The 19594-nt window shown below is 41.4% G+C and overlaps 1 protein-coding gene across 6 annotated transcripts in view; it reads right to left on the bottom strand.

The window, feature by feature from the left end:
• LOC137975016 (tetratricopeptide repeat protein 28-like) overlaps window positions 1-19594 on the bottom strand; it is a 52002-nt gene that overhangs the window by 25648 nt on the left and 6760 nt on the right. For 2 of the 6 annotated variants that reach the window (XR_011117529.1, XR_011117531.1), the window contains one exon: window positions 14287-14447. The exons of the other annotated variants lie outside the window; for them this stretch is intronic. The gene's annotated coding sequence lies outside the window, so the exon portion shown is untranslated. Of the gene's footprint in view, window positions 1-14286; window positions 14448-19594 lie in introns of those variants that run through there. 6 annotated transcript variants of the gene reach the window in all.

The raw sequence follows: 19594 nt of genomic DNA, 5'->3' as shown, positions 1-19594 counted from the left end.
TAACTAAAACATGGATTGTGGCAGGGTCAAAAACGTGCCTTAAACACAAATTAATGCAAATCCATAACTTGGTAACTATTTTAACGGACAAAATAATGAAATTGACGTCGACATGGATCGGTGAGTTGTGACCCCGGGGTTGTGACTGCTAAGAAGTATAATAACTTAAAGATATATATTAACAAGAAAAGAGAATATAATAACCTTAAAAGCAGCTATTTAAAATATTTGATGTTAGGGTTACGTTCCGCAATGACACAGTCACACTCAAAATCAAATTCACATCTGATCGAATCATTGATCATTTCATGTTATGTAGAGGTGCCGATCGTAAGGAGTAACGCAGAAAAAAAAATAAACCTTCACGTTGCACAATATTGCCATTTCCCTGCCACAAGCCAATTCACACATGAACGGAAACCTTGGGAATCCTTCTTTCTGCACATTACAGTAACTTTTTGTACCCGATGGCAACTAACTTTCTACATTAAAAATTGCGTAAAAAACTTACCTGTTTCGCAGCTCTTTTCCCACGAAATAAAATTTTCAGGAGCAAGTTTTCCGAGGATACTAGTTGGATTGGACTTGCAAACGTTTTACACAACATAGACGTTCTCAAAGAATACATTCTATTTGAAACTGGCGTTCAAACTAGCCTTGATCGACATTTTCGCCAGTGAAGCAAACCGGAAATGCGGAAGATCACGCATGCGCAAACGTTTTGCCGCGGTGTGAATGAGACTACCCCCAACCCCAGTCCCTTGGAGGGCTTGCTCGCAGGCTACCCTCTTCCGGTTCAGAATTTTTTCAAATTTTTTTCCAAAATGATCAAAGTAAATCGCCACAAGCGCAAATAGTCTGAAAAGTCCTTATGGAACGTAGTCTCCTTCGCATCCGTTCTTTGTGTGGTTCCTCCCCACACAAACAACGGCTTCTTTGAATGAAAATTTATTGACCACGGGCAATTCATCAGCTATTTACAGAAAGATCAAAACTAAAACTGCTCAACTATAACTATAAACTACACTATATTAAAAAGCTGCTTTCCGTGAATGCCGCGCCTTATAGAGCTTTGCTGATTTCGCATTTGAACGACCTGAGGAATTCCGCGCACCTATTGTAGCCTCATAAGGAAGGCGATTCCACAGTGTGGCGCCACTATAACTAAAACTGTTTTTTGAAGTAATTTGTGCGTGGCAATCTAACATTAAGTTTGTTCTCTGAGTCCCTCAAATTGTAGCTTGTATTTCGTTCAGAAAATTTCGATGCTAAATAGTCCGGAGTTAACCCCATGTAGGAATTTGAATACCATGGTGGCCTTTTGTATGTTTCGCTGGTGATCAAGGTTTTTTTACCCCAGATTTTCCAGCAGTTGGCCAGCATTTAAGTCATAATCAGAGAAGGTTAAAACGCGGGCTGCTCTATTCTGCAATTTTGCTTGCTTGTCTTGTGAAGTAACCCCACAGGTTCCCCAAACACTACTACAGTAGTCAAAGTGAGGTTGTATTAAAGCTTGGTGTATAAGATGTAAGGTCGCCGGAGGAAACAGGTGCCTAACACAGACTTTCACGTTTCATGGCACTGATTAATGTTTTTGGGTATTTTTCAATGTGGCCAATTCCAGCTGAGTTTGTCATCAATTTTTATTCCAAGTGATTTTGTAGTTGCAACCTGTTTCACCCGAGTTACTGTACCGTTCATTGAGATTGATTGAGGGGGAAGCAGCAATGGTATTTAGCCTTTGGCCAGATCCTATCAGCATAAATTCTGTTTTGGTCATATTTAGAGTAGGTTTATTTGCATTTAACCTAGTATGCACATTCAAAGGCTCACTAAGACACGATTCAATGCTACCTACATTATTATCTGCATATGCTAGATGCGTATCATCGGCGTAAATCCTCGGTTCACAGTGTGACAGACAATTTGGAAGGTCATTTATATATAATAAGAATAAGAATGGACCGAGGATGGTCCCCTGAGGGACACCGCAGGTCAATACACGGCTGTCAGATAACGACCAACCAACTGAGCATTGTTGTATACGGTTCTCCAAATACTACTGAAACCATTTTAATGAATTTCCAGATATATCACAAAAGTGAAGCTTAGATAAAAGAATCTCGTGGTCAACAGTATCGAAGCTCTCTTTAGATCTAGGAAAATAACCGCGTTGATTTTCCCGATATCTATATTATATGCCCAGGAGTCAGTTGGCTCAAGCAAACTGTAACAGTTGAATGAATCGCACGAAAACCCGACTGATGTTTACATAGAATATCGTGCTCCTCTAATTAGGCATACAATTGTTCGTAAACGATTCTCTCAAAGAGCTTGACTACAACTAGAATAACCGAGATCGGACGATAGTTGTTTACGTCGTCTCGATCGCCTTGATTGAAAAGGGGTGTGTGACTCTAGCCGATTTCCAGTCTTCTGGGTGTTTACCCTGACTAATAGATTGATTAAAAATATCGCATATGGGCACACAAATGAGATCGGCACACTCTCGAATAAGCCTCGCGGATATTCTGTCCAGGCCAGTTGCCTTGGACTTGTTTAGTTTGTTCATGAGTGAAAACACTCTGCTTGCATCAGTTGGATGAAGATGGAACCGTTTATCTGTGCGAGTGAGATACCGTTGGTAGTCTCCGCTATCGGAGTCAACCTCATCGGCAAGTCTTGAACCAATAGTGGAAAAATTATTATTATGAAACTCGTTTGATATCTCTCGTGTATCGGTTATCGCCAATTCATTAATTTTAAGTGACGTCACTGACGTTTTCCCAGATTTCCGGGACGTTAACTCGTTAACTCATTAATTCATTCATTAGCTCAGTTGTGAGAGCCTCAGACTGAAGATCTAAAGATCTCTGGTTCAAATACGGAGGGCTCAAATGAGCTCTGAAAATTCACGGTTTCGGTAACAATTTTTCGCCATTCCTCATCTTCCGGGTCCACCAATTTTTCAATTTTCCACCGAAATCATCACAAAGGAAATCGTCCAAGCGCAAATAGTCTGAGAAGTTCTTATATATCGGATCTTTCCTTGCAATGCGTCGGACAGACAGCGTCTTTTTTGGCTCCGTGCGATTAGGGTGGCCCTCATTCCCGCTCCATACATGTAACCTAGCCGAAATAGCTCAGTCGGGAGAGCCTCAGACTGAAGATTTGAAGCTCCCTGGTTCAAATACGGAGGGCTCAAATGAGCTCTGAAAATCCCCGGGTGTCGGCAACAGTTTTTCCCATTCCAGATCTTCCGAGGTCACAATTTTTTTCCATTTTTCGCCAAATCATCACAAAGCAAATCGCCCAAAGCCCAAATAGTCTGAGATGTCCTGAATTACGGTTGTTTTGCCCGAAGCCTGTTCGCCAGACGGAGATTCGCCCGAAGCGAAAGACGATTCGCCCGATGATACTAATCAATGATATTAGGGACCTAAAGCAAGGACGACGACGACGGCTACGACAACGTTGTCTAAAAATATTATTTCCGTTACTGTAATAATTTACGATTACTCCATGTCGTTCGGCTTGGAAAGTGTGAATGCACAATCCAAGAATAAAATTGATGAGAACGGTGTGGTTTATTCAGAGAGAAAATTGAAAATTCGTCATCATGTGCTCTCGTCCTCCACATGACCTCAAATTTGATCATTTCACGTCGTAGTCAAGGCAAGAAAAGTTTAAGGTAAAGTCACTGCTTACGAGCCAGAAGGCCCATCAGGCTGGCTTATCTCCGGTTTCCTTAGCATGAAGCGACTTGGAGTATTTATACTCCCCCCTGGATGGGATGCTAGTCCAACGCAGGGTTACCCCCAGCATTTTGCCGGTACCCATTTATACACCTGGGTGGAGAGAGTAAAGTGTCTTGCCCAAACAACACAACGTCCAACACAACGTCCCCGGCCAGGACCCGAACCCGGACCACTCGATCCGGAGTCGAACACTCTACTCTAACCATGAGGCCACCGTGCCTCTTAAAGAACGTGCCTCTTAAATTTGTGGCGTTCTCGTTATTAACAACCTTAGGACAAGGAACGTGAATGTCGCTTATTATAACATTATAATATTCTAACCCAAACCTATTTTAGTTTTTTTTTCTCTTTGGTTTGTTCTTGTTATAATATATATTATGTAATAATTTGTCAATAATTGTTGCCTGTAGGTTGACTTGTTGAGAATTTTGTATAATCTAAATTCTGACTACCTCTCACAGGCTGTTGTAACATTACAAAACTATTGAGCCCTTCAGACCGATGCGCCAGTTCAGCTTAACGGAACGAATAATGGAAAAGCTTGGATTATGCCATGTAACTTCTTAACAATTTGACTCTCCCTTCTTCCTTCCTTTTATGTACTGAGTTAACGAAATATAGTACACCACTAAAATCAAACCTACGTTGTACCGGCTCTTGCTCAAAATACGTCGTTTAAGCTGAAGCGAAAGGAATAGTCAGTTTGAGATAAAGAAACAAATGCTATCCCATTTTAAAAGAGGTGTTTTTTAACACAGCGCGAATCGCCAAAATCGAGCATGAACGAGCGCGATGCGTGAGGCGACATGGAGGGTAGACAACGATCTTGCATCATTCTCGTGTCCGACGATTCGCAATTGGCTAAATGTTTCTTATCATGCCATGACATAACATTTCGTATGTGATTTTTATTTAGTTTTGTCCTTCTTCTTTCCTTTTAGATGTCGATGAGTGCATTTTGGGATACCACATGTGTGATCACATTTGCCACCACACTGCAGGCAGTTTTAGATGCAGCTGTCAATCGAGATTCAGGCTAATGGCGGATCTCACAACTTGCACGGATAATTTAATTCGCTACTTGCACAACTCCCATAATACACTCTTTTTACCCCCCAAAAATCTGCATGGGCATTGTTTTTTCGACTTCTCTTGGAACATTTTCATGTCCCAGGAGAAACTGCAAACAATGATTATGCAAAACGTTTTTTGGGGGGTAATAAGGTGTATTATGGGATTGTGCAAGTAGTGAATTGGAACACTTCAAAGTGCTACTATGACCAAAACAAATCAATTTTTTCTTTTTCTTTGGATTTCAGAACTATGTTAACTAAACACTAAGTGACCCAAGTTTTAAGCCTTGTTTTCAAAAAGACAGTGTTTTTTTTAAATGGAATTTTCCCATTTAGTGTCCGCGATTACTAACTCTAAAATCTTGAGAGAGCTGGATCAAAGAGAAAATGACGTCAAAGACTCAATGAATGCAAAGCGTGTGTACGCGGCCTGAATGAATTAACATGCAACACGGGAGTTTCGGGGTTTTTTAAGACTTTTAAATAGTGTTTTTTGCATATATAATAAGCTGCATTTACACGATAAATTTTAAGCTTGTGAGTAAATGACGTCTCATTCTCTAGATCCAACTCTCTTTCGGTCGAGTCGGTCAGTTTTGAACGTGAGTAACGGCGACCACGAAATCCAGATTTTACACTCATGGAAAACAGCCTTTTGGATAAAAATCAAAGCTCACTGAGCTTGAAAATTTTGCCAGTCAGGTGTTAATCAAACACACTTTCAAAATCAGAAAAAAAAAGAAGTGAGTTTTTGATCATAGTAGCACTCAAGTGAATGGGTTTTTTTTGAGGAGATACGTAAAGCGAAGGTTACTCGATTGATTAACAGAATGGCTGGCTGACACCCTAACTGGCTAAATGACTGACTGATTGACACTAAGGGGGGGGGGGGGGGGGGGGGGGGGGGCGCATTTTTTTGTTTAATTGACTTAATGGCTGACTGGCTTGCTGATTTCCTGTGACTGGATAAATGAGTGTATGGTTAGATGACAGGCTTAACCGCTGACTGACTGATTGACTGGCTTTTTTTTTCCCACTAAAATTAATTATTGGTCTTTTTGACCCAGATATTGACAAGTGCACAGATCTCGTCATGGCTGTTTGCAACTTTGTAACAACACCGAAGGAAGTTACAACTTTTTCTGCTTAAAAAGGCTTCTTCTTGCAAAAAGACAACAAAACTTGCGTTGGTACGTTTTGGTGAATTAACACGTTTTTTTTGGCTTATCGTTCTCCTTTAGTGAACGGCTTTTGGAGCCACAGGTAGCCACTCCGATCGCTGGTGATTTTAGTGGTGGCTTTCGACTTTTCTAGTTGATCCGTATAGGTATGGCTTTTAATACCCGTTGAACGAAGCACTGATTCAGTGCCTGAGCGAGGGGCGTAAATGGTTCACCGTGGGGCTTTCACTGTTACCAGCGCTTCAATAGCACAGGAAACTATGACGTGTAATTGAGTTTTCCCTTATTTTCCACATTCCAGACCACAACGTCATTTTGGACAGCTCCAAGCCGATAACGCTCTCATCTCTGATTTGTGAGCGTTCGTGGCGATGGCGGGTATCACTGTGTTTATTATTCTTGGAACTGTGATGTGTGTAATACGCTTCAAACGAAAAGTACGATTGCAAAGAGCTCGTTTGGCAGAGGTATGCAATTATCACGACATTAAATACGTTTTCCTTAAAGCATGACAAGTAAAAGATTAATGACCTTTTTCTTGGATTTTCCTGTAATCATAAAAAGTATTCAGTCAATTCTATGTCAGGCTAATGTGCACATTAATGCTTGAAATGTGAAGTAGGGGTACACGTCGTTTGTAAATTCTCTAATTCCGGGGGGCACTTAAAAGCTTAGTTGTAGAAAAAACTTACCCTTGCAATCTACAACAAGTAGTTTTGAAGGGGTAATCCCCCCCCCCCCCCCCCCCCGCAAACAAGAAAAAAGAATAGCAAGCAAAAAATTAAATGACGGTCATATTGGCATCCCAAACAAATCCTTAATTTTTGTAGCATATCATTTTGACTACTTAACTTTCCCAGACTTCGTTTGTGGCTCAACTTAAACACACTTTGTTTTAATGTTTACACCAGGACGAAAAGAAATCACTGTTTTTTCATGGACGGAGTAGCAATTGAGAGAAAACACATGCAAACCTTTTGAAACAAGAGCTATCGTCTCTTTTGGATTAGTATCGACACCGAAGCTATCGAAAAGAAAAGACCCCTGAAAAGGAAACCCTTTTAAAATCGGTGCCCATACCTACAAACAGTAGATATATACAAAAAGTGAATTACGACTTTATACGACTTATGCGGTGGCCTCATGGTTAGTGTGCTCGACTCCGGATCGAGTTTTACTTAACCGTTTCGGGGGTTGGCCGGGAACATTGTTGTTTTTTTTTGGGCAAGACACTTTACTCTCACGGTGCCTCTCTCCCCCCATGTTTAAATGGGTACCGGCGTAATGCTGGGGGGTAACCTGCTGCGATGGACTAGCATCCCATCCATGGGGGATCATAAATACTCCGACCCGAAGCTATGAAAAGGAAACCGGACATAAAATCGGTCTTAATACCTTCAAACTGTCGTACACAGAGACTTTACATCTATCCCGTTTTACACTGTTTCGTTTCCAGGGTGCTTAATGCCTTGTGCTTTTAAAATCGCTTTTTTTCCGAGTGTTTCGTTTTCGAAGCTTTTTTTGTAACATTTTTCAAAAAAAAACATTCTACAGATCTGTACCTTCACAAACTCATTTTGTATGTGCGTTTGGAAGACATATTTTTTTATATAATTTTGTAAAACTGAGCATATTTATGATTTCTAATAAGTTATATGATAAGCAAATGGAGAGTGAGTTGTCTTATCCAAACGTTAGATGGTTTTCCTTACTTACTTGACCCATAAAGGGCGCTGTTACACTCGCAATTTTTCGAGCAACTTGTCTCTCAATTTTTTTCGACAAGAGTTCTCACACTGCAAAAGCTATTCGCTTGACGCTTGTTACACTGGGCAACGTTTCTTGCAATTTGTCTCGCTTTATGATGATCTCATGAGGTTAAGGGGACATTTCACTGGCTGATGACGCAATCCGTTGCGACACAAGTTGGGCAGATTTCACAGCACGCATTGCTTGAAACTTTCGTTGCTAATTTGCGTAAACCAATGCGCAAAGTAGCAATGGATTTACTTTCCGCGAAGGGTTTTTGCAATTTGTCTCACCTTGTTTTTGGCAGTTGTAAAGTGTGCAACTTGCAACTTGTCTCGCTATGGCATTTCAAGAGAAGTTGCATGAAAAATCGCAAAATGCAAACAGAGCCTTATATTAAATTAGGTTTTCAGTTTAAAACGTAAGTTAAACATTCGGTTGCGTTACATGACCCGGATATCCAAATACCATCAGTTTTTTGACCCTTGCGACGGAAATGTCTAAATTAAAGGCCATAGTATAGGCTGCCTGTAGCCTTTCGTTCCCTTGAGGCTCAAACAAACACACTTTCAACCAACTGTACTATTTGGAAGGATTGAATCTACCCCAACTGTTTCACATAACATCAAATGTTATGGTACCAAATGAAACACCAATCATTTCTTAACAAGGTGCACTCATTAATGTGACGTAAAAGTTTATCATAGCAACGAAAAAAAAGCCTTCTAAAAAAAATGCCCTATATTTTGTCTTCAAAAAAAGCTTATCTCAGAAACGAACTCGGTGACCCCCATTTTTTATTGCTCAAAAGTGGTTAGCAGGCTAAGAAAAAAACTCTTTGCAAAGGTATAAAAAATTCTCTGCAGCGGATTCAGAGCCACCTTAAAATTTCCAGTTGTGAAGTGGCTATGAATCTGCTCCAGAGAATTTTTTTAAACTTTGCAGCGGATTTGTTAGTTCCCCACTATTATTCCAGGAATTGAACTACTTTCGAATGCAAACACATTCTTTCACTTTGCTTAAAAAACACCACCGATAACTCGAGGGAGTAAGCCCTATAAAGAACTTGGAAATTTATTAAGAAAAAAAAAAACGTCTTCTTTATTGCTGATGATTTCATTCATTTGTTATGCAGAAGAACAGGAAAAAAAAAAAAACCCGTCGTTTCCCTTCTATTTTGTGATCTTTGAATGTTGCAAATGTCACATCTCTTTTCCTTATCACGGTAAAAGTCTGATGTTAAGGTCTCATGCAGCAAAAGTGTTTTTTTTTTTTTTTCTTTTTTTTTCTGGCTTACACTCATACACACAAAAAAACAGTTTCAAAGAACTAAATAAAACATCATTTTTAGCAACTCAACTATAGCACTATGATTTTGATCGCCATTGGAGCAACACTGACTTTTGAAGTTATATGAGAAACGAAGTATCAAAAATAAAAATAACGGGTAAAACTAGCATTTTACTATAGATCTAAGCTTTCTGTCATAATTCACTTACAATAATCTCAGTCTGTTGGTTTAGTTAACGCAGTAAACTTCTACTAAACCTTTGGAGCTTGTTCTACTGGCATAAACCATGATTGTTAACCCGTTCTATTTTTTTTTTTTACTTTTTTTTAGTTCGTTCGGCAATCACTGAAGCGTCAGGCTCTGCCAGGTAGTCTTCTAGCATCTTTGACATCGATTCTGGAAAAAAAAAAAAAAAAAAAAAAAAAACACAGCTAAATATAGCTGGTTCTTTTTCGAGCATACACAATGCGCCGATGCGAATACGTGCACGATGCTGTCTTCGAATTCCTTACAAAAGATGACGTTTAGAGATCTATGGGAGATCTATAGGAAACACCAAAAAAGAGACATCACGAGGTGATAAAATGAGCCATCTTCACCAGTTAACAAAAAGCAGAAAAGGCTGAACGAAAACAGTTTTTCCACCAATGTGAAGTGTATCCTTTAAATATGCTACTGTGCATGCGTGATAAGCATGTGGAAATTACATTTGTGACAAAAGCGTGTTAGAGGAAACTTTTGAATTGTTTACACTACGAAGCTACAATCATAGACAAAACTGTTGGGAAGGCTAGCACTTTTGACGTCTTCATTCTTCTCTCCCCTCCCCCCCCCCCCTCATTCAATGTTGTGCAAAACTGAATGGTTTTAGTGGGAAATGTTTTGTTAAATTTTTGAGTTACCTCCACATGAATAGGGGGGGGGGTCTATATAAGAGAAGGTGAAACTATTTCTTTTGCGCTTTAACAGAAGCGGGTTGAAGTACATACAGCTCTGGTGCGGTTCATTTACATAACCTTCCCAACTACTTTTTTCTATTGTAGCAGCTCGTTATCATGCCATCTTAGGCCTATTTGATTCCTATCGTCAATTTTCAATTTGAAAGTATTCTTGTTTTTTTTTGAGTTAAACTCGAACTTCACTTACCATTTTTTTGAAATTCCAGTGACATCATCGCCAACCAGCACAAAAATGGCCCAGTGCTTTATAGCGCAATACTGCTTTGACTCTCGCAAAGATTTCATTGCTTGTTGAAGAGCTGCACTTGCGCTTTTTCATCTACCAGGTGCTGGTAGAAGCTCCTCATGAACAGCAACGTTACCTCGTCATCAATTGCCCAGAGTGACACCAAAACAGACCGAGCTCCAGCACACAGGAAAACAGCCCTTGCAATTCCCACCACTCCCTCAGACTTCACTTCTCCCCGGCCACTGTGACAACAGCTCAGCACAACTAGTCTTGCTCGAAGAGAAATTGTCTGAACATCCGACATTTTCAAAATGAAGTCTTCCTCTTTGGGGGGCGATTTCCGTTCGGTATTTGGGGCTAAAGCAATTTCTCCCGTTTTTTGGCATCCATGTGCTGCAATGTGAACTAAAGCAACTGATTTCATACATGACTTTTTTTCACCTCAGCTTTCGTGGCACTTTTTCCAGTCAGCGGTGTTGTCTGCAGAAGTTGTCCAATCATCTCTCACTTCTTGTTTTGCGCACGGAAGCTGTTCCAAAATGGGCTTCCCTTTCTTGTTAGTAACTTCCTTCAACCACCACGGATCACCTACAAGCAGTGCGCCAGTCAGTCTTACTGTGGAAGTCTTCAGGTGCACCAACGATCACATTAAAAGCGGTCAACGAGGGAACAACGAGGGCGGATCCTGATAGATTCACTCAATGCAGAATATGGGAGCCAAGCAAAATGGTCCATCGGGAACAACGATTAACTCATTTCCTTGGAGCAAGTCTGCAATTGGCCCGAGTAAGACATCATACAACGGTTGTAAAGAGTTAACGGAGGATGAAGATGGATGAAGAACTGTTTCTCACTGATAGGTTTTTTTTTGCAAGACAGGTCATTGCGTAGTGGATCCAAAGAACGATTCTCGCATCTCTCGACACCATCCCCTACGCCGATCCCTTTCAAAATAGTTTCCATCAAAAAAAGCAGCACATCCATTTGCGATTTCGTTTTGTCGAAAGCTGATCTTGCTGTCTTTTCTTTCTTTCACCCAAAACGTGATCTTGTTCTGTTCAAGTGCCACAAAAAAAAAAACAAAAGGTAAAAGCTCTAATGCAGCTGTAAGAGTTTTTGTCGGAGCAAGTGCAGAAAATGACTGAGAATGAGTCAATGCCGTATTGATCTTTCAAAATATCCATCAAAGCCTGTGCTCGACCTTTCTCAGCAGCATATACAAGCTTCTTCAATCTCTCCATTCTTCAAAAGTGTCCTCCACAGCAGTGTATGACACGCGATAAGAATCACGAAAAGTTATTTTCCATTCATCTTCTGACTTCAGACTATGCCTTGTTTCATCAAAAATTTTTACTTAAACGATAACAAACTGAGTGCATTACTCAAGGAACCCAACAATTCATGATCATGACCTGCAAATACCACGCGATTCCCTCTCCTAGACAGTCTCCCAATTTCCTTGAAAATACTAAGACTGTGTTCATGGTACTCATGGCTTCCTTAAAATTACCTAGATGGCTTTCCCAGATTTCCATAAATATCCCTCCCCAGCCCTATCCCTACTTCTTTAGCAATACTAAGATGTTTTTCGTGGTACTCAATGGCTTGTTTAAAATTACCTAGATGCCATAGGGCATTTCCAGATTTCCATAGGCTGATCCCTCCCCAGCCCTATCCCCCTACTTCTTTAGCAATACTAAGATGTTTTTCGTAGTACTCAATGGCTTTTTTAATTACCTAGACTAAGATAGGCATTTCCCAGATTTCATATAGCTGATCCCTTTAAATCCCTAGCCCTATTTCCCCCCATAGGCTCCCTTTAGCTATACTTTTTTGCATACTAAGATTTTTTTCGTAGTCAAATGGCTTGTTTAAAATTACCTAGACTAAGATAGGCATTCCCAGATTTCCATAGGCTGATCCCTCCCCAGCCCTATTACCTACTTCTTTAGCAATACTAAGATGTTTTTCGTAGTACTCAATGGCTTGTTTAAAATTACCTAGACTAAAATAGGCATTTCCCAGATTTCCATAGGCTGATCCCTCCCCCAGCCCTATCCCCTACTTCTTTTTTTAATACTAAGATTTTTTTTTCGTAGTACTCAATGGCTTGTTTAAAATTACCTAGACTAAGATAGGCATTTCCCAGATTTCCATAGGCTGATCCCTCCCAGCCCTATTTACCTACTTCTTTAGCAATACTAAGATGTTTCGTAGTACTCAATGGCTTGTTTAAAATTACCTAGACTAAGATAGGCATTTTCCAGATTTCCATAGGCTGATCCCTCCCCCCAGCCCTATTACCTACTTTTAGCAATACTAAGATGTTTTTTCTACTCAATGGCTTGTTTAAAATTACCTAGACTAGAGGCATTTCCCAGATTTCCATAGGCTGATCCCCTCCCAGCCCTATACCTACTTCTTTAGCAATACTAAGATGTTTTTTTTAGTACTCAATTGTTTTAAATTACCTAGACTAAGATAGGCATTTCCCAGATTTCCATAGGCTGATCCCTCCCCAGCCCTATACCTACTTCTTTAGCAATACTAAGATGTTTTTTCGTAGTACTCAATGGCTTGTTTAAAATTACCTAGACTAAGATAGGCATTTCCCAGATTTCCATAGGCTGATCCCTCCCCAGCCCTATTACCTACTTCTTTAGCAATACTAAGATGTTTTTTTTAGTACTCAATGGCTTGTTTAAAATTACCTAGACTAAGATAGGCATTTCCCAGATTTCCATAGGCTGATCCCTCCCCAGCCCTATTACCTAGGCTTCTTTATTACCTACTACTAAGATACTAAGATTTTTTCGTAGTACTCAATGGCTTGTTTAAAATTACCTAGACTAAGATAGGCATTTCCCAGATTTCCATAGGCTGATCCCCTCCCCAGCCCTATCCCCTACTTCTTTTTAGCAATACTAAGATGTTTTTCGTAGTACTCAATGGCTTTTTTAAAATTACCTAGATTGCGATAGGCATTTCCCAGATTTCCATAGGCTGATCCCTCCCCAGCCCTATTACCTACTTCTTTAGCAATACTAAGATGTTTTTTAGTACTCTCAATGGCTTGTTTAAAATTACCCTAGACTAGAGATAGGCATTTTCCCAGATTTCCATAGGCTGATCCTGATCCCCCAGCCCTATTACCTACTTCTTTAGCAATACTAAGATGTTTTTCGTAGTACTCAATGGCTTGTTTAAAATTACCTAGACTAAGATAGGCATTTCCCAGATTTCCATAGGCTGATCCCTCCCCAGCCCTATCCCCTACTTCTTTTTAGCAATACTAAGATGTTTTTTTTCGTAGTACTCAATGGCTTGTTTTAAAATTACCTAGACTAAGATAGGCATTTCCCAGATTTCCATAGGCTGATCCCTCCCCAGCCCTATTACCTACTTCTTTTTCAATACTACTAGATGTTTTTTTTCGTAGTACTCAATGGCTTGTTTAAAATACCTAGACTAGAGATAGGCATTTCCCCCAGATTTCCATAGGCTGATCCCTCCCCAGCCCTATCCCCTACTTCTTTAGCAATACTAAGACTAAGATGTTTTTCGTAGTACTCAATGGCTTGTTTAAAATACCTAGACTAAATATAGCATTTCCCAGATTTCCATAGGCTGATCCCTCCCCAGCCCTATTACCTTCTTTAGCAATACTAAGATGTTTTTCGTAGTACTCAATGGCTTGTTTAAAATTACCTAGACTAAGATAGGCATTTCCCAGATTTCCATAGGCTGATCCCTCCCCAGCCCTATTACCTACTTCTTTAGCAATACTAAGATGTTTTTTCGTAGTACTCAATGGCTTGTTTAAAATTACCTACTAGACTAAAATAGGCATTTCCCAGATTTCCATAGGCTGATCCCTCCCCAGCCCTATTCCTACTTCTTTTTTCAATACTAAGATGTTTTTTTCGTAGTACTCAATGGCTTGTTTAAAATTACCTAGACTAAAATAGGCATTTCCCAGATTTCCATAGGTTGATCCCTCCCCCGCCCTCAGGTAGGTTGAGGTAAGCACCGCCGAGATGAAAATGAGCCCTTCCTTCACGATTCCTGTCTTCTGCACTTATCGCAATGGCAAGCTCTAGCATTCGCTGCTCTACAGCTTCTAACTTCCCATCTACCATTCTTCAAGAACTAAATGACAATTAAACCTTTTTCGATGAGATGATCCAATGTCAAATCAAGGATGAAGCTGGAAGGAAAGAAAGGTAAAGACGCTTGATGTTTAATCTGCTTTTTAAAGTAATATCTTTCGGCCCTTAAGGTGGCCGAACACAGTTTTCGCGCGCTCTTGCTGACACAATGCAACAATCATTTTATTTGCTCAATGCTTCCGCTATCTGTACTATTTTCCTTATAATTGAACAAAGTGTTTTGATGGTTTTAGTCTTTTATGAGAAATGTATGTTAGAAAAGGTAACGATACAAAGAACTCCGCAATTCGCAGATGTTTCTTTGTTGTCGAAAGAACCCAGCCAAATGTAGTACATGCATAAGGTAAAAGTTGCGATTAAATGTGGAATATCTTTCTCCGAAATACGCCTATTTCTCGAGAACCACAAGTTAGAATTTAACTCAATTTGGCACGGAAATACTTAACAAAATAAATAACTGAAGTATTGAAAAGAAATTGAACTTTAACACAGGAAATTTCTAGATATTCCAGTGATCCTTCAGCAAGGCATAATTAAAGATCTCTCAGTCAAATTATTATTAAAATAGTATTAAGTTGTTAACTTAATCATTGTTAGGCCAACTCCCCCATGGAGTGTAGTTACATGGGCACGTTGCACAATCTTCGCCGCAAGTAGAGCCGTGTCCGGCAGGTACACAGGATACTCGCCTTGGATACGTCCTCGGCATTCGAGCACACCCTCTTCATTCGGTTGCAGGTTCAGCTGCTCTTGGTCTTGCTCGAAACTGACGTTGTTGAATCCTTGCTTCTGGGCTTTCTTGACTAAGAACGTCTCATGCCTAAGGACCTCGGCTGTGCTCAGTAGACCCTTGGCTTTACTGGTGGAGTTCCGAGAATTGCGCAAGAATCTCGCTACCCAAGCACCAATTCTCAATGCTTTGCGCAAGTCAAACTTCTCAAGGACGACTTCGAGGTCACTCTTGCCTTCTACTCCCACTGCGAATAACTCTTGTTGCACCTTTCTTTCTGCTAAACTCTCTGGGGAAGGTTTTGTTACGACTTCAGGTGGCCAATTGGCTGGATCTGTAAGCCAGGTGGGTCCATTCCACCACAGCTGCTCTCCAGTTACACTACCACCACGACTTCCCAGGTCGGCTGGATTGTCTGCTGATGGAACATGATGCCATACCACGTTTGGGAGGGTCTGAATCTTCTTTACGCGATTCGAGACGAACTGACGGTATTCTCCCCGATCTCCAATCCAATGTAGGGCTACTGAGCTGTCAAGCCAGCAATGAAGAGTAGTCGCAAGAGGAAGTCCTTCCAATGCTTGGCGTACATTGCTGGCCAAATTCACTGCCATGTGTCCTGACACAAGTTCTGGGCGAGGAATTGTTAGACCTTGTTTGGCAAGACGAGACTTCAAAGTAACCAAACCTTACGACACCCCTGATGCTTGCGTCACCACGGCGTAGACTGAGGCACACACTCCGCGTCCACTGGCGTCACCAAATGCGTGGAGTTCAATCTTATCGGTCTCTTGCTGGTGGAGAGGAATACTGCGTTTCACCGACACTTCGTCCGGTAGGCTCTTTTCCCACTTTCTCCACTGGTTTGCTACTGCTCTGACAACGGAGCGTTCCAAGCGTTCTTTTGGATACAGGATTCTCGGTAGAGAACTTTTCCCTCGAGCATGACTGGTGACACAATTCCAAGCGGGTCGTAGACTTTCGCCAAATTAGCCAGGATACCACGAAACGTCTCTTCGGCTAACTGTTCATGAAAGCTCACATGCAGGGTATCTTCAACCTTGTCCCAACCAAGTCCAAGTAGTTTGCACTCTCCAGCTGCTGTTCCATTCTCTAACTGCTCCTTGGCGAATGATGGTTCGTAATCTTCACAGGATGTCTCTAGTTGGTCTTCGTTTGAATGCCACTTGTGCAGTTCGAAGTTAGCAACAGCGAAAATCTCGGTCGCTTCACGCTTTAAACGTTTTGCTTTCTCTGAAGTAGGCCCTCCCGAAATCAGGTCATCCACGTACAGACTTCTACGTATCTCATTCACACTATCAGGATATCTGGACTGCAGGTACTCCAAGTGCTGTTGAATCATCCCATTTAGAAGAAACGGTTAAGGGGCGAGGCCAAACACCACCCTTGTGAAGCGCAGAGTTTCAACTTGTTTTCCTGTCTTGTCAGCGATCCAGTAAAATCTCAAGGCATCTCTCTCGGATTCTCGTATCCGCACTTGGAGGAATGCACGGCGAGGGTCTCCAGCGACTGCCACAGAATGAAAACGGTTACGAGCAATGACACTCCACAGCTTATTATGTAGCGGAGGTCCAGCATGTAAGCATTCGTTCAGCGATGGTGCTTTCTCTTGCGCACGGGCTGACGCGTCGTACCCGACTCGCAGCTTCGTCGTCTCAGCACTCTGACGCACGACAGCACGATGGGGTAGATAAAACTCTCTTCCAGTTACCTCAGCAGGTGCTGGCTCTACTACGCCTTTATGAAGTTTCTCTCTGATCACAGAGTCATAGTCGTCGAATCAACTTCCGTACAAGAGTGTTCAATCTGCGTAAACTTCCATCTCGGTTGTTTGGTAACGGAGGACTGTTTCCCTTCCAAGGAAGTCCAGTTTCGTACCATCCTTCTGTAGATCAGATCGAACTAACTGTTCTTTGAATTCTTGGTAAACGTCACCTCTTCGTTCGAATTAATGGTTAGATAAGCAGTTGACAATTCCCTGTCAGCTCCAGGCGACATGATTGTCCATACAAAACGGGTGAACTCGGCAACAGGATCTCCACGGCGACCCACTCTCAAACGCTCTCCAGTGCGAATCTTCGCAAAATCATTCGCGCACAGTATGATGTGTACGGGTAGCCTGTCTTTAGTGTCGTCATCATCCATTCTCACCCACTTGAGATGAGAATTCGCCTAAAGTATTTCCTTGTAACGTGGCTTCTCCAGAACCAATAACTCTCGCTTGTTGACTTTCGTAATATCAACATCCAGCTTGAACTCATCTTGTACAGAACCAATGACCACACAAAACACTTGCATCGTTCTCGTAGTGATTCCGGTAAGCATGGCTATCTGCCTTAGTCCAGTAGACTTTGGCCGTGCATTGATTAAATCAATCGCGGTCGATGAAGCGTATGAATGGCTCGCGCCACTGTCTAATAAGGCTCTGAATTTGTAGCCGCCAATTTTTAGAACTACGACTGGGTGAATCACTGCTGTGTTTCCGATGTTATTTGCTGTCATCCCCGGCTCGCGTGCTTGGACTCTGTCGCATAGTGACGTGTGATGCCTTGCGTGACAATTTTGACACGTGGATTTGCTCCTACAATCTTCGGCTCGGTGTCTAGATCCCGTGCAGTTAAAACACAGTCTTTTATCCAGAAAATCTTCTTTCTTTGTTCGACACTCACGACTTTGTCACAATCAATAGCTTTGGGATCGGAGCGTTCACAAAATAGACATCCACGGGCGGTCGTCTGGTTCCCATCATCACGTTTTGCATAAAATGCTCTTGTTTTTTCTCTCTTGTTGTTAGGAATCGCTACCATCTTGGGTCTTTGAGCTTCTGAGATTGGATTATTGATCGTCCACTTCTCCAACGCTTCTAGGAATTGTACAAAGGAACACTGGCACCAATTTCCATCGATCATCGCAAGCTCGTTCTTAATGCTTCCCAGCTTGTCAAATGTAAACCTCACAGCGGCGTCAAGTTTGTTTAGGCTTTGCAATGTTTGTAATGATTTGATGTTAAATAACAGCACCTCATAGAATTCATAAACTTTCTTCACATCCCTCTCTCTGATTGTACGCAACTCCAATATGTTCTGAACATACGTTCCCACAACTTCGCTGGTTTTCCCATATCGTCTCGCAAGAAGATCTTTGGCCCTTTGAGAACCTTCTGCTGTGTACGGAAGTCCATCGATCAGATTTCGGACCTTTGTGACCAATAATTATCTCTTTCAGATACGAAAATTTCGTAACGTCAGGGATAGATGACTTGTCGATTTGGGTCTCGACCTGACCCCAGAAACGCATCCAGTCTTGAGGCGGTCCATCGAATTTAGTTATCACAAGTTTCGGCATTTTCGCAACTTCGCTAGTCGCTCCTGTGGTTTCAGTTGACTTTTGAGCTTGTTGTAACTCGAGCTTTTTCTTCTCAAATGCTAATTTTTTGGCGTGAGCTTGTTCTACAGCCTCTTGTTGTTGCTGCATCTTCTCTTTCTCCAATGCGATGGCTCGCTTGTGCTCGAAAAGGGCGGGTTTATGCCTAACATGCCGATCGATTTGCTCTATTTTGTCAGCCAACTGACTCATACATGTATCCGCTTCGTCAACTGCTGCTTCGACATCTGCTGTCCATTCCTGTATTTTTTCCTCGTTCTCACCTTCTGTAAACTTTTTCTCTTCTAACGATTCCTTTAGGGAAGTCAATGCGGTCACCATGCTCTCGAGCGAAGTTTTGTGCCTCTCCAAAGCCACACGGTCATCTTTTTGCAGGATTTCGTCCGTCTTCTTCACTCTAAAGTTTAACGTTCTGATCTTGCCGTCCAAGTCTGCTAGTTGTTTCTCCATAATCGCTCAACTATATACGTCCCGTTGGAGGTGCCAGTTTGTCAAAAACGCACCAACAATACGTTTCCTATTAAAATCAGCGTTTAAATCCAACTCTTGAATACAAAACTTCGCTCACTTTACTCAACCGCGTGCTTAGTGCAACAACGAAATGTAACACGATATCCTTTTGAAACACACCCACTAAGTACAAGTACATGTCTCGATCCGATCTGAATTATTTCCGGTCATTATGCGACTTAATCAAACAATAAAAAAAAAAACACGGCATGTCCACAGTTTCCGACACTCGTGTCCATAAGACACGAAATGCATTCGCGTTCATACGATTTCCTATACATATGCATATTACATTATTTATACACGGTAAAATCTTCATTATATATTACAGTGAAAAGTTTTGTTACCACTAGACTTTTTTACAACATTGTCATGTGGGAGCCCGACCGACAGCTGCTATAAAGTTGGTCAATTTCCCATTTGAAATATCCTAGGGAATCTAATTTCCGTAAGCCGACGAGCAAATGTATCCATAACAGTGCTCCGCTATAACAAAAAGCACGCTTCCAATAATTTGTGCGTGTTATAGGCAACTCGAGT

Source organism: Montipora foliosa, chromosome 11 (genome assembly GCF_036669935.1).
Source record: "Montipora foliosa isolate CH-2021 chromosome 11, ASM3666993v2, whole genome shotgun sequence".
NCBI classification, from domain to species: domain Eukaryota; kingdom Metazoa; phylum Cnidaria; class Anthozoa; order Scleractinia; family Acroporidae; genus Montipora; species Montipora foliosa.
The sequence above is the reverse complement of the archived record's forward strand: the minus strand, read 5'-3'. Positions and strand labels throughout refer to the sequence as shown.